Raw genomic sequence first — 15,868 nt, 5'->3', positions numbered from 1 at the left:
TTACTCAAACTTATCCATTTTATCACATTATCTTGGGGTTTTTTTTAAGCTTAACATATTATACATATATAATACTCTTCTACTACCCTGCCTTTTATTTCTAGCTTGCCTGAACAATGTGTACTCTTCCTGTTTATGTTGCACTCTAGTATTATTATTCTACCTCAGCTGCGTTACCCTAATTATATCTGGCTTGACACCTTGCACCATAATTCAGTTTCCTCTCTTTTGTTGTCCAGATGATTTTAATTCCTGTATTAATATTCCTGCTGCTTCTCAGTAGTCTAGCTAGATTAGGGATATTTCATTTAAGGTATTGCTCACTCGATTACTGCTGTCACCAGCCTTTTTTCCTTCAAATTCCTCAAATGACTCTTTCCTTGCAGTTCTTCACTGACTTGTGCCACTGTCTGGGGCATTCCAAGCAGCCAGGGGTGGAGTAAAACAGATTATAAAGCAAATACCCAGTTCCTTCCAACAGGAGAGGTCTGTAGGTGTGAAATAATAAAAAGAAAGGAGGGTAAGAAGAAAATATATTGAAATTCAAAGTCAGTCACTTTGGATCACTCACTCATAAGATAATTCATGTGAGGAGAGAACTGGTGGCCTCCTTCCCATCCCCTGGTAATTCACCTTCTGAGGGTTTCCATGGTCTCTGTAATTGGTCTCCCTTCATCCCCCTCTGTATAGGAGCTGCGTTTTTAGGATGATGTAGGTTTGAATGAGCACTGGCTTTGATGTTAGGAAGAACAGAGACTCAGATGTTTGCACAAATTTCCTTAACACAATGATCAAATATTGATCAGTTAATAAAGGCATCTCTGGGAATACCAGGCTCTCGGAAATCAAACTGATGCCTATGATGCTGCATAATTCCATCATAATGTGCTATTTTAAATTGTTGTCAGTAGGCAAAATCTTGTTCTGGCAGGAAATGTGAGAAAGTTGTTATATTACTTACAGATCTTGCATCAGCTATAGAGTTGGGTGTTCGCTTTTTGTTGTTGTTGTTGCTGCTGCTGCAGTTGGTTTTTTAAAATTCTGTAGAACTCTGTGACAAAAATACCTTGACATTCAAATGAAGAAATAAATTCTAAAAATTGCAAAGATCTGGCACTGGAACTGAATATAAGGTTCTGGAGAAGAGGGATTTCTCTAAGGACTTGCATCCCAGGCAGAAAAAAATCCTATGGAGTCAGATGAAGGCAAATAGAGAAGTCAGAGCCGACAGCGAGGATAAAAATGGTAGGAAATATTCTTTGTGCAAACAGTCAAGCAAGAAATAATGTTTTGGTAGGAAATGAATGGGACAAATCTGACCTTCATTATGCCAGCTCCTCTGAAATATTAAATAGGGCAAGTACTGAAATAAGGATTAAGGCTATTTTTGCTGCCACTGGAGCAGCACAAAACAGTCTTAGTGGGGACTGAGATCCAGCCTTAGGACTCTGTTAATTAAAATAGTCACTATTAAGATATTTACTGTCCCTAATAATCATAGCTATGCAATTTACTACTGAGTAAACAAATCATGCTTTAGAAGTTCCCAGTTGACTATTACAGTCTAGTCTGTCAGCTGTCATTTAGTTACAAAACCAATTTTCCATGTAGTTTATTTGCATAAACAACATTTTTTTCAAAGAGCTTCATGGAAAAAGAAATCACATTAAACAAAATTAAAATTAGGTTAAAGTAATGTTAATAAACTGACAAGCTCCCCAAAGCCCAGCTAGTCAAAGATTTTTTAAAAATTTCATGCTGAGTTTTTTTGATGTGTTCACCTCTCTAGGCAGACTTATGCTGTGTTAAAAGAATGATCATTACTGCTTCTTGAATCCTGTTAATTATGCATGCGCATGCAGGGTTATTTGTAATTGGTCCCTCTCCAGATATTCTCTCATCTCTCTCTGTTTTCATGAAAATTTAAAAAATATCCACACTGACTACCATTTACTCACTAATACCTCTCTCTGTTTATATATTTCTGTTTATATTCTATCTTGATGTGGCTCAGATTGGACAGATATTACCACATTGATTTTATTTGGATGGGCATGTTGCATATGCCAACATCGTGGTATGGGGCTACCAACTGTTTTACCTCACTATAATAGTAGACAAGATGCAATGAATTTTTACTTTAAATCCAGAACACTTTTCATAACTTGCACATACAGATTGATGTATTAAATCTACTTGGATAAGAAAGAGACCTCAGACAAAGCACTTGAGAACTTTGCACAGAGTGAGAAACCAGTGAGGTCATTCTGTAATATAGATGTTTGGTGAGCAAATCAGATGGTTAGACTTGCTCTTAATAGTCTATTAACAGTTAGAGTCTTCCCCTGGTCTTCATTAACTTTATCTATGTGTCTTCACCTCTTGTAACATGTACCATATAGCTATCTTTTCTAGGTAGAAGCAATAATTTAGTCTCTTACTTACAAAAATTAATTTAGTCTCTTACTTACAAAAATTTATTTCATTTTTAAATAATATAAGCTTTTTCTTCACATATCATCCCAGTATCTTGTATTTCACCCACATCATTGAAATACTATTGTTTTCACTGAAGAAAATTCTGCCCCTGAGAGATTAATCTGACCAAAGATTGTAGGTTAGGCAACACTGCAGGGAATCCCATTACATATGTGGTGGCTATACCAAGGTTTTCCACTGAAAAATACTGAGGGATGAGCTTACAAAATCTGCAGATTTCTGTGGAAACTTCTATTAATGTGCACCAACTGCCCTGAAAGACTTGAAAGAATTGTTAACAAGTATGTTTTAGATAACATCTGATCTCTTCTATAAAATTTGCATTTCTCTACAATCCCTAGTGAGCCTTTAGCTCTTACATTTATGTCGGATGAGTTTTACTGAGAAAGGAAAATATTGAAGCTTCTGACTAAATAAATATAGCTGGATGCCCATGCGCCTTTCTCCTGACGACACTGATGTGATGAAAATTTGTCAGTGCAGATGGCGTTTGCAGGTATAGTGGAGTCACAAAGAACAAGAAAGCTCTTAAACTGCCGTGATTGGCTTTACCTCTGGGGGAAAGAGAGACTTCTGTGTTCTATAGGATATTTTTTTCACGTGTCATTCAGCACATGCTTATGCAACCCCAACTCGTCTTGTTATTTCTATTTCACAATATTTCAGGCCAGCATTTTCTTTTCTTCCCCAGTGCTTTAGCTGAACTGCTCTTGCTTGACTGCCTCTGAGCCTGCATCTGACTCCAGAGTGACTGTGCTTTCATACTGCTCAGATAAAGGGCTTTCACTGCAGTTGTGACTTGCATGGGGTTGGATATTATACCTTTCTTACGTCTAGACCTAAGGAGATGATGACATGCTGATTCATCTATGAATAATCAAAGTGAAGTCCTAGACAGTCTCAAAAATAGACTTCTTTGCTCACTTCTGTTAACCCCAAGATTCCTGAACAATACTGAGATGTGGGAAAAAAATAGTGTCATAATATGTGCTATGTAGGGATGTACATATGTGCTCTGTAAATGTGATGAGACATTACAACAGGAAAGGGAATAAGGTTAACTAAACACTGCAGTCAAAAATGGGAGCTTATGTGTCTATTTTTTTAAGGACAGAGACAGTTATGGCTTTCAGCTTGCAGTTGAACAAAGCATCCTTTGATTCTCACTGCTGCTATTTTGACCCCCAACTCACCACTCATCGAATCATATTAATTCAATTTTGTAATAATAATTTCTCATTTAGACTGCTTCACATCCATTAAAAGTGGGAGAATATTTTCTTTTTCTTAAACTTTTTAAATAAAGTTTACTCTTTTCCTTGAAAAAAAATGTTTTAACTGAAATGAAGTACTTGAGCATTGGCCAGTAGGAGAAAGGGACACTGGACACTTGCTGGCTTTTACAGGGCAGTAGCTTATGGCAGGACAGAGTAGCTGAGCAACTCCAGAACAGGAACAAATCTTTTTTCCCCCCACAGGCTACTGTCCCAACAGTGTGAGGGAAGTTTGAATTGAAAGATGCTTATTTCTCTAATGATTTCATTTCAGCACCAACAACTGGGAATAAACTTTCACAATTTGTCTAGGACAGCGATTTGTACCTTTCACCTAAAAATCTGCCTGAACATATTTTTTTTCCCTGTAGCTCCCAAGCAATGTAGCATGTAGACACAGGCTGATGTGTATCCTTAGTTTTATGGAAAAAAAAGTCATATCAGGTAGCATCTGAAATTTAGTTGATGAATTGGAAGATTTTAGCAGTATTTGAGACCCACAAAAAAGTCAAATATTTGGGCTGTCACATTAATTTTGTTATTACTTCTCAGATGATTTATTTCATATTCTCTTAATATTCAGGCAAATTATTGTTATGGTTTTATTTACTGACTGTTGCAATTATTTTTAGAGTTTAGAAAAATAAATCGTCTCCAGTACTCTTTTATATTAAACTAAAAATTACAATTACAGTATTCTAAAGGAGTTTGAGAACAAGAAATGGCCTCTATCTAAAACACAGGTTTCTGAGAGGCCTTTTGCACTGCTGATATTTTTGTTTGTTTTACAGTTTACAGACACTGAAGTAAGGTGACCTTCCATCACATAGAGTGCGATGAAGCTTAGGGGTGGCCTTGGGCACTGATATGAGCTGCACCTCAATTGAGTAGTCTTATTGTCTCTCTCCAAATTAGGTCATCTGAGAGCCAAGTCCTAGTTCTTGCCCATGGGGATATTACATACCATATATCTCTACACAAAGAGATTTAAATGGAACTGTTCACCCAATAGTTGAAGAAAAGACTCAGATTAACAGAAATCAGTTTTCCTACAAATGCCAGAAAAGTGCATTACTATTTTTGATGAAATAATATAGCATCTGGCTTAGGCTGAAATTCCAGGCAGTGCATGTGTATTGTTCTTGTATACATGAGAAAAATATAAAGTGATTTGCTGACCCTCAGTACTTAAGCCATGTGACATATTCCATGAAAACTAGCATGTTATCAGGATCATGTTATTATATACAGCTGTTAAAGACCTAGAAAGCGAACAATGTGCTACTGACATATAAATAATACCTTCTGTGCACAGTTAAACATTGGTGCTATTTTTGCCAGATTTTAAGCTCGTTTGAGGCCAACTGGAACAGCTGAAATAGAACATTAAAAAAGTGTTTTGATGCTGGGGCACAGATGGCTGTAGCCCAATGTGTCAAAATAAATGTTTCATTTTTGGTCTAATGTGGGAAAAATAGACCTTCTCAATAACTCCAATAATCACAGGTGCAATAAATGACTCTGTAGCTAAGAAGAGCTATTTCAGATGGCCATTCAGAGAAATTCTATGTATTCTATGTCCAACAGTATGAAAAGGTAAATTACCTTAGGCCAATTACTTACTTACTGCCTTTGAAAGGGTGCTAACAGCTGCAATCGAGCCTGAAGCTTTAATCTTTTATTTAGCAACTGAATTTCACAAACACATGATTGCTCCTTAGGATAGAGACAGTTTGAGAAGGTGCTGCGGACAACAGATCTGTTAACTTTAAATCAATGACATATGTATGTTTAGGAAATTTAGAAGGGCTTTAACGGACTTCAGAACTTAAACACTTATCCAGACTTGTCTAGAAGGTTTTGATGAATAAACAGCAGACTCAATCAAATACAAGTAAATTGTTTTTACAGCCAACATCTGCCCAGACCTTACGTGTCACTAGAATTGAAAGGCCACAACAAACTGGGTGCCATCCACCAGTTTCTGCAGCAGCCAAGGAACAACCACTAGTCAGTTGACTGTTGTGTTTGTAGCTGAGAGGACAACATCTACCTGCTAAAAAGGGGCAACCCACCAAGGCCAGAGTCACCCCAGTAAACTGTTCAAGTTCTCTGAGGAGAAACTTCAAATAACCCACACAAAACACAGTGTGGGAGAAGATACCAGCTGGGTGGGAGAAGATACCAGCTGGGTGAGAGACAAATGGCTTCAGCTACCAATACTCAGCACTTCTTGGTTACAAACACAATGCAGGGTTTTGTCTGTAAGATGGAGAAACGTGATATAGTGAATAATAATCGCTATGCTACAGCAAAATGGTAAAACGATACCCAATATTTTACTTCCCATGTGAAAATTAAATCTGCTCCAGCTGGTGCAGTGATAGTTCTCACAGACTGCATGGCCAGTCAGGGGGTGGGAGGGAGCAAAGTAAAGCAAAGCAAAGCAGACTTACAGCTGAGCCTGGAAGGTGCCTCTCACTTTTCCAACAGTGCCCTTCCAGGTTGCTCCACAGCTTGCTGTTGCAGAACTGTGGCTTTGTATTTTGTCATCTGCAGTGAGATTGCTGCACTTCTGTTGAAGAAGCAGGATTGTTGTTTTTCCCTGGGCACTGCAACACAGAAGTCAATGTGTACTTCTTTTGGCTATAAGGGACCTGTAAGGATTGAAAAGCATGAAAAAGCCTGTGAATATATTGCAGTATTCATTGTCTTAATCTAAACAACCTAATTTCTTTCATGCCTCCTTTTTAATCTGCTTACAATGTTCCATGTACCTCAAAACATTTTTTTTCTATAAAAAAGTATTTGGACCAAAATCACCTATTTTTAAATAGTGCTGATTCTCTGCTTGAGGATGAAGTGCTTAGTGTGGGTTTTATATGGGTGACTCAAGAGAGGAGTGAGAAGAGGACTGTAGTGTACACAAGACATAAAGAACAGAATCATGAACTTGTAGCCTGAGTTTCAGGCTTTTAAAATGTTTTTCATGAGCATAAAACCAGGAGGATAACTAAAACTCTGACCCATAAAGATATTCCAAGAAGAGCTATGGATGTGTAAGAAGGTCTGTGAAGTCTACTTCCTACATTCAAAGGGCCAGCATGACAAAAAGAAAGCATTAAGAATAGTCAACACCTGTGCCTTAGGTCTGCAAGAAGGGGATTCTCCAGAGTGGCCACAAATGTCAAAGTGCTTCAACTTCATATTGTTATGATAGCTGACATGAAACTGCAGCCACAGAATCAATTCTGTCTACATTCTGCTTCAATTCCAGATGGATAAATTAGGCCAGCAAGAAATGAAGCAGCAGACAATGACTGGTAAATGACCCCAAAAAACTAGGCCAACAAGATTTCTAAACAGAGAGATGTTAGAGCCACAAAACTTGCTAGAGGCATAGAGAAGTTGTTGAGTGAGTTAATTGTCAGCATCCCTCAAGTTATTATAGAAAATTCTAAAGTTAAGGTTGAGCAATTCAACCTCTTTTACGTATGAGAAACACAGCACTTAGTTATCAAGAAAATTACAGCACTTATTCTGAGTACAGAATTCAATTTCCAAGGATTAATAAGTAAACACCTTAATTAATGTATGACTTTAAAATAATTAAAATAAGTCCTTTAAGAAATTTAACATCTTTTTCAGACTTTTATTTGTCCTGAATGATCTTCAGAATAATAATTATGCAAGCGTTTCCTATTTGCAATCTTCTACACCAGCCCCAGTCAAAAGAGTGATTATAATTAAATTAAATTATTAATGATTTCTTCCTCTAATTGTTATGACTAGATAGACTGTGGTCTGACTCATTTAACTCTTAACTGGAGAAACTCGCCAGTATCGAATGGTTTCTGGGGGAATTTCCATTTGTAAACTACATGCTTCTGAAGCAATTTGAATTAAAACTACGTGGCTTCAACTCTCTGGAAATATTGCACAGTAGTATTCTTTGCTTATAAATCAAGACATTTCCATGGAAGAGAAATTTGTTTAAAGGAATTTAAAGTTTTGCTAATACATAACAGAAATATATAAAAGGTCACTTTTGTCTAGCTTATACAAAATTGTGTTTAAAATATAACTAATTTTACAAGCGGCAATTCCCTGTACCTCTGGGGAGATACTTGCAAGTGGAAGAGCAATTACAGCCACTGAAAAACCTCCCGAGATTTTCAATGGTTCAATCCTTTTATGCAGAGGTGGATTACCTGTGACACTTAGAAAATTTTGTTCTATTTAAAACAGTAGGAAATACTACAAATACTCATAATATTTCAGATTAGAAGACAATCTGAAGACATGATCTGCTTGTTCAAAACAGAGGGAGGCAGTAACAAGCACTCAGTTGATACCTCTCTAATATTCTCCACAGTTCATTTCTATATGTGTGTGTGTATATCTCCACACATACAAACTGTATGCATGTGCACACACATATACACACCTATGTATAGTGTAGAGCTATATAACTCCTAAGTGCTAGTGAAAGACAAATAACCTTTGTGCTTTGCACAGTCTGTTCAGGTCAGCTTCATCCTCTGGTGAGTGACAACAGTGAGGCTTTCTCCAGAACAGGCTCACTTCAGGAGGAGACCATCTGGATGCTGTCTGAATCACATAGATCAAAGAGTGAGAGGGAGAATGAAAACCAAGATATAGCAAGAAGTGTAAGGGGCACCACAGGAGTGGAATTCAGGTGCCTTAGCAGAGAAATGATGCTTCCTGGTAGATTAGCAAAACACTGGTGCTTTTGGGCAATGTCAGCAGAGGACGTTCCCAAACTGGCTGTGGTACTCATGCTTCAGTACTCATAAACAATAGTTTACTAGGCAAATAAAGTAATTACTGAAAGAAAGAGCAGAAATCATTCTAATCCACTTTGCCACAGGTCAATCATCAGAACAACCCTTCCAATATGTGGAAGTTTCGCCACAAATAATATAGAAAATCAAGCAGAGCTACGTGCTGCACAGCAAAAACATTTTCAGAAAGGAAGAATAAAGAAGAGGGCACTGTGGATGCCTGGCACTGAAGTTATACAACATGCCTGAGAAAGGACACAAGTGATCCTGTCATAGGACCCAGCATGCTGCAGCAGGTGGGAGAAATGGAGAGGGTGTGGGGACTGCAGATTAATTATCTCCCTGCACAAATCCACATTTAGGAGCAGAGAGAAAAAGACAGCAAAGAGCATTTCAGATCACAGCCATGACCTACCCTATCAGCACAAGACCTGGGGCTGTCAGGTAAGCTGAGGTCAGCACTGAGCCTGAGCTGCCTTTCCAGAAAGATATGAAAAAGTGAGTAGAATAACAGCAACACGACCATTCAGTGCACAAGCCAAAGTCAGATAACGAAAACCAGGAGTATATGAGAAAAACTATTGTGCGTGAGGCTGCAAAGTGGAAAAAAAAGGACCATCTCCTAACACAGTCCAGGAACACAAATCACCATAGTTTGAGGATTACAAATGTGCACAGGTACAAATTCTGGGACTGCAAAATCAGGGCTATCTCTATGCCGAAGATGCTGCTTTCTGTGCAGTACATTAGGATCTTAGCACATGATTGCTTTAACTTTGTTCTCAACAGACTAAAGACTCAATCATTTTACACTGAGATCAAGTAAATATACAGAATAAGGAAGATGAAATTTGGGACCTAGAAACTGGAATAAGGTTTTGGGAAACATTTGAGATCCTTAATTTCTCTGGAAATTTAATTTCTGGAAATGTGAAATCTGGAATTATTTTACCAGTTTTACCGGAAAGACAGAAAACCAGAAGATTATAAAGAATATATTCTACTATCAGCAACACCCTGGGAAGTTTGCAAGGAAGGAATTCAATTAAAAACATCAAATTCTTAATACAGCTCCAAGTTTGGCCATAATGGGCTAGAGAGTAGATAAGGAAGAGTTTGATTTAATGCAGACTGTTACAAGACATACTGATAAAATCTAGTTAAGCAAGTACCATTGCGGTTTTAGTCAGAAGCTAAGGGAGTTTTTAATTATAAACAGTAACTAAGCTTTATTATGTTGCACAATATAAAGATTTTCCATTCAGTGATACAGTTTACAAAGAACCTTGAATCATAAACATTAAGATAGCAATTAAACTGGACAGTGCCACAAAGGCCAAAGTCAAGTGTTGGATGCAATCCAATTTATCAGGTTCTCTATAGGCAGGTTGAAACATTGTCCTTTCCATTCTACCTCGCCTCTACAATACCCATCTGAAAGGAGGACTTTTTTGAGGCTAAGTCTACTGAACGTCAAATATAATGTAAACTGTCTGGAAAATTTTACCCTGTAGTTCTTATAGCACCAAGGTCAAAAAATTGTGTTTGAAGGGAAAAATACATTGCTGAAAGATATGCTCTCTTGAGTAAAAACTTTCAGCACACCATATCACTAAGGAATTGTTATGAAGTTAATTACTTTTGTGGGTTAAATGGGAAGTGCCACTTTTAGCTCCTAATCACTGGATATTTTCATACCTTAGCTGCTAGATTAAAGAACCTACTGCAAAGTAGTTTCTGTCCATACAGGTACCTGTGGAGAGTGATCAAATTGCTCAATTTGTTTTTTCTCTTTTCTTTCTCTCCACAACCTGAACACATTACATGCCTTGAAGCCTGTTTCCAGTTTTCAGCTTGTCTTTGAGGCTACTGCCCAAATATCATCTAATCTTTTGGCATCCCCTCTGAATGACCATCACAACAGAAATAGGCTCACTGGTGCAGTCCTGCTCAATAAGCTCCTTTATTCATCCAGGACTTGTGGTTACTCTTATGCTCACACCATTTCAGCAGGCACTTGTGCTCATTCAATTATCTATCACAACACCCTCCTCCCCTTTATACTCCATTTGTCCTTCATTTCAACTCACTTTTCCTCCCTTTGTGGATGACCGCATGCTACGACAGAAAGCCTCCATTTAATGAGGTCTGCAGTTTGTAGGTTTTCAGATTAGATTCTAAACTATACACTGGGCCTTTTCTATTCACCGTGCATTTAAATCTAAGACCATGCCTGTAATTTCAACTCTACATCTTATTGCTCTAAACTGAAAAAAGTTTGACGAAGGACTGCATAAATTAAACATTTCCTTACATCCAGCAGTGGTTACCCAAGGAAGGAAAGCCTGTGCTGATCTGTTCAAAATGCCTCTTTGTCGGTCTCTTTCATCATTTCACTGATTTAAATTCAAACCTCCCTATTTCCTACATAAGATATTTTATTCTTACTTTGTCTGAGTAAAAGGACTTTTGCTAAAGATTTTTCATCCTACAGCTCCAGGGCCTTTGAAATCATAACCTGTTTTGTCTCTATCAGCAGTTTCCCCACATCAACCTACAATGTAATATGTAAGCCACTTACACCACAGACTGTTCAAGTTATTCCAAATTTGATTGGCATATTCTTATCTCCCTGGTTTTGTTAAGCAAGCTGAACCTCAATAACACACTGAGAAGATGAATGGGCTAATGAAGCAGATTGCATGATCTGAAACCATTCCCTTACAGGCAAAGCTCAGACCTGTTGATAGTAAGAGGATTTTTTTCTGCTTTCTGTGGTTACTTTTCACTCTTGGTGCAGCTCCCTGGCTTTGTGTTAGCTACATACTGAAGGAAAATAACATCTCAGTGTAACACTGATGATTGACTTTTTGTGTAATTAAAAAAAGTAACTTTTCCCCTTTTCACTTCAGTATTACAAAAACATTTTAAGAGCATGTCCACACTAAATGGGTCCTTAATCTGAAACAGTCCACCAAGGTATCAAAAGATGCAGAAAATATTTCCACAATACAACTGCATACAACTCCATTTTACTCAGGGGAAAAGCATTGTGGGTGAAGTGTAGTTACTTTCAATGTACTATAGGCCTTGACTGCATGTCACGTTGCTTGTGCTGTGCTGTCAGGTGGAATACAACATTGTTACAATGCTAGAATTAAGGCTTCCATACTGACTCAGAATGGCTGGGGGTTTGTTTTTTTTTGTTTTAGCACTAAAACTATTCCCTTTATTATCCTAGAAGAGATTATCTGGTCATTTAACTGTCTCCCCCCTGCTTTTTTTTCCTCATATATATGAACACAGAGAAAGTTTCAATAAGTTATATTCTAGATAGAGAGGAGTGACCCCTCCGTGCTGATGCACTCTTATATCATCTTGTCAAGGGGACTGGGGCTTTCCAGCTTCTGGCCTGGGCAATGGGCTCTGGGTTAGCAATGAAGTGTGGCTTTTTGAAGGGAAGGGACCTTCCTGGAGCTCACAGCAGAATGACCTTTGCATACTGACAGGGGCTAAACCTCACATTTGCATTGAGCCTCTCCTGGTGTGCAAGGTTAGCCAGCTGCTGGCTGGAGGAGGCACAGTGCCAGAGACAAAAGCATGTCCATCTCCCATCAGCCAAAGCTGGCACATCCTGCAGTTTGGAGGGACAGGGCATGTGATGCCCTTCTCAGCAGCCACAGTTATCTACAACATAGGAGGCTTTCCAAAATAAGCTCCATTGCAGGGAAGATGGGATTTACAGGCAGCCCATATGTCAACGTGAATTATCAGTGTTAAGGTACAGGCTTCCTGCAGACTGCCAGGGCAGGGAGAAGCCTTCTCCTTTTCCTAATAGCAATGACAACACTTGGGACAATCCTACAACTACCTAAATACTTTAGGAAAAAACCCAAAACCAAATAAGCAGAAGCTCAATGGAAAGCCTTTCAATCCACTTCTTCCATTCTAATACCCAGCACAGGGAAGAGTAGAAAAGCAGGACTTCATTCTTCAAAGAAGCCCTTTCTTAAAAGTTCCAGAAAAAACACATGGAAAAAAGATAGAAAGTGAAATGACTGGCTTAGCTCTAGTTGTACACAAACCCACACATTTAAAGAGCAGTAAATGTGCAGCATCAAAGCTAAAGTGTTAGAAAGCAGCATGAACTCAAATAGTGAAAAACAACATCAAAAGACAGACTGAAGCTGTGAATGAAAGTTCTAAAGGCAGCCTTAATTCTAACAGTTCCTCAATTTGGTGTGTTTGACTTTCAGCTTCACTCGCATGGTTTGAAATCAGTTGTCTTTTTTTGTGATAGTTCCTGGATTTTGAAAGAATTTTTAAAAAATATTTTTAAAAATACAGAAATTCTATTACGTGGGACATGAAATACCTGGTTAATCAACAGCTTTGAGCATCTGTGATTCAATACACAGCTTTCTGACACATTCATGGAATAGCTGACAGCACTAACACACTGTCATTTTGTATGACGACCAACATTATAAGTAAATAGCATTTTGCTAGTAAGTTTTCAGATATTTACTGACTGCAGAGGAATCACAAAGCTTGGTTTTCATACTCAATCTGGAAAGACTCACGGATGTAATTTTTTCACCCTACTCCCCCTCTCCCCAGTGACCAATTTGCTCCCAGTTTGTTTTCAGCCTCCAAGTCCTTTTTCAATTTTATGATCCTCCTTTCCTTCCCAGCTTCAAATCAGTCCCCAAACTATGCTGGTTGCAGCTCCCTACTCACACCAAATTGTCTCCTTCTGGTCAGCTTGCTCCATTCACCTCAGTCCCTTTTTGGTTTCCTCTAGCTCAGCATTTGTCTCTCCTCATACAAATCAGTCAGTTCCCTCCTCCATTCCATCATGGTGTCTATAAGGAGCAGGCAAGCTGGAGCATTTGTCAGAGAACATGAGAATCAAGCTCCCCTGCTTTCCATCCCAATCCTAACTGAATGCAGCTGAAGTAAATAATTTATAGGGCTGGTCCTTCAGAGCCCCTAGGGTTTGCAGCAGCATGTGATCAGTGAGTGTGGTCCCAGTCAAGGCATACACACCCTAAGAAGATGGGAGAATTTTCTTATAATAGCCATATTTCCTAAAGGTTTCAAATAATGGGCCTCGGAGAGAGAACTAGTATAAAATAACTGACAGGTGTTATTGTGGACAGACTACTTTCATCAAGCCTCTGCTGAAAACATTGCAGGCTTTTTGGCTGAACTCTGTAAAATCACCCATCTGAGGGCAGCAATTGCTGAGGGCATAAATCAAGCTAAATGGTTAACTTTCAGCTATGTTCTAATTAGTAGAGAACAAGGTCTTGCAATGAAAAGAATCAGGGAATAAGTGACTGTAACTGCTTACAGCTCAGTAACAAATGAGCTAACAAAAGAAACTAGTGTGAGAAGAATATGAATAATGTGTTTTATTGCTTTCTCTTCTCCCAGAAATTCCCCCTACTTCCCAAATAAGTTCCTCCTGCTGCCTTCCTCAGATGTTATTGAGTACCTGGGAAACAAATAAACGAATGAATGAAAACACTAACTATGCTGGAGAATCTTGCCTGACAGTGTGATGCAAGTTAAGGCGAACAGCTGGAGCAGAGTGATGGGCTGATGGGAACAGTCAGTCATTTTGTTGTTCAGACTGCAAGGCACTAGAGAGTACAAACAGATCAAAATGTAAAGAGACAGCAGTACCTATGGGGTATACAGACACCATGTTTACAAAGAACCCCTTACCTCTGAGGCATGGCCAGCTGCACAACTTCAAGGCAGGATATTTATTTGAGGTTGAATTACTCTAGAGCTTGCAAACCAAATTTCAACCCTCCTTGAAGAGAAGTGAGCTCTATAATACACAATTCACTGACACTTGCTTGTTTGGCTCCTGAAAAATCTCAGGTAATAGATAGGTCAGGTAAAGGAATGGGGATTCACTTGCACCTTCACAGACCTAGTAGCAGGGAACAAAAAGCCATGGTTTATGTAGTCAAGGTAATTTGTAAAGTAAATTTTCTCCTTAGCAATTCAATTGCTAATTAGCAAATCGTCAACTGTGCACAGCAAAAACCTCCCGAACAATCAAACCAAAGCTCCCTTACTTGCAGAGTTAACTACACAAGTAAAAGCTGCTTAGAGCACCAAGTGACTACTGAAATTGCTTAACTGAAGTCAGCCAGCCAGCCTTTAAACTCAGCCAATGACTTCTGATTAATCCAGATGCATCCTACAGCTTCTTTCCGAATTGGAGGATGCTGGTAGGGGAACTTGAATTTATGTTCTGGTAAGGAAACTGCTGAGCTGCCAATGTCTTTATCAGCCTGACATTTCTTTTCATAGGCAACAAAAACTCAGTGGGAGTACAGGTGGTCTCCTTTTTGTTGTTTCCATGCAAAGAAGATCTTATGATAAAAAGGGTACCATCCACGATCCTGAAGACAGCTTTCTTTTTCCCAAATCATGAAATATCAGATAATCTCTTCATTGTACAAAGGTAAACTAATTTGCAGCAGAAGTTACCTCCAAATTTGTGGAGTTGAAATCAGCTTTGTGAGCCTTAATAGCATCTGCACAAGAGCAATTTCAGATCTTCAGGTATCCAGGATGCTTTGACCAATGTCCCCATATGTGATGAACTTGACAGCTTTGTGACTGAACATCCAAAGAGGTTTGCTCCAGCTTGGGCTTTTCTGATCACTAACTAGGTTGTGCTGTTTCACTCATTTCAGCTAACCAGGAATTTTAGGTACTGACTCATTTTGCCTGGATTTGTTTGGATTTGGCAGATGTCTGCAGGCAGCAGACCTACTAGGCAGGTACTTTTGACAGAGAGATGGAGGTAGGAGGACTTAAACTGCTTAAAGTCACTTCCATTACGTTTATCTGCCTTCAGCCTTTAGTATTCAAGTGGAGGCTGCCCAATTGCCTGTGTTGTCTATCAAAGTTGGCCTTGACTTTGCTTTAAGCACAGACTTGCTTTTGGTTTAGACAGGAAGAATGCTTCATAGCTGCACTGAAGGCTCCCTTGGTGGGTTAACATCTGGATACAGTGCCCATAGGGTAGCTGGCAGGCAGCTGTGTGAAGGAGAACAGCTGTTTATGGCCACTGACAGTGACTGCTCAGTCATATTAGTGCAGACATAATCAACAGACTTCTTGAGAACAACACATGGGATCAAACATAATGTGCAAAAATGTATGCTTTATATTTACACTGAAATTCTTTATATGAGGCTGGGTAGGAATTCTTCTTGTAATCAGTCTATCTGACTTCAAATTTGGTCACAAAAATGGGAA

Source organism: Neopelma chrysocephalum, unplaced genomic scaffold (genome assembly GCF_003984885.1).
Source record: "Neopelma chrysocephalum unplaced genomic scaffold, ASM398488v2 Primary Assembly neopelma1_97390, whole genome shotgun sequence".
In the NCBI taxonomy this organism is placed as follows: Eukaryota; Metazoa; Chordata; class Aves; order Passeriformes; family Pipridae; genus Neopelma; species Neopelma chrysocephalum.
The sequence above is the reverse complement of the archived record's forward strand: the minus strand, read 5'-3'. Positions refer to the sequence as shown.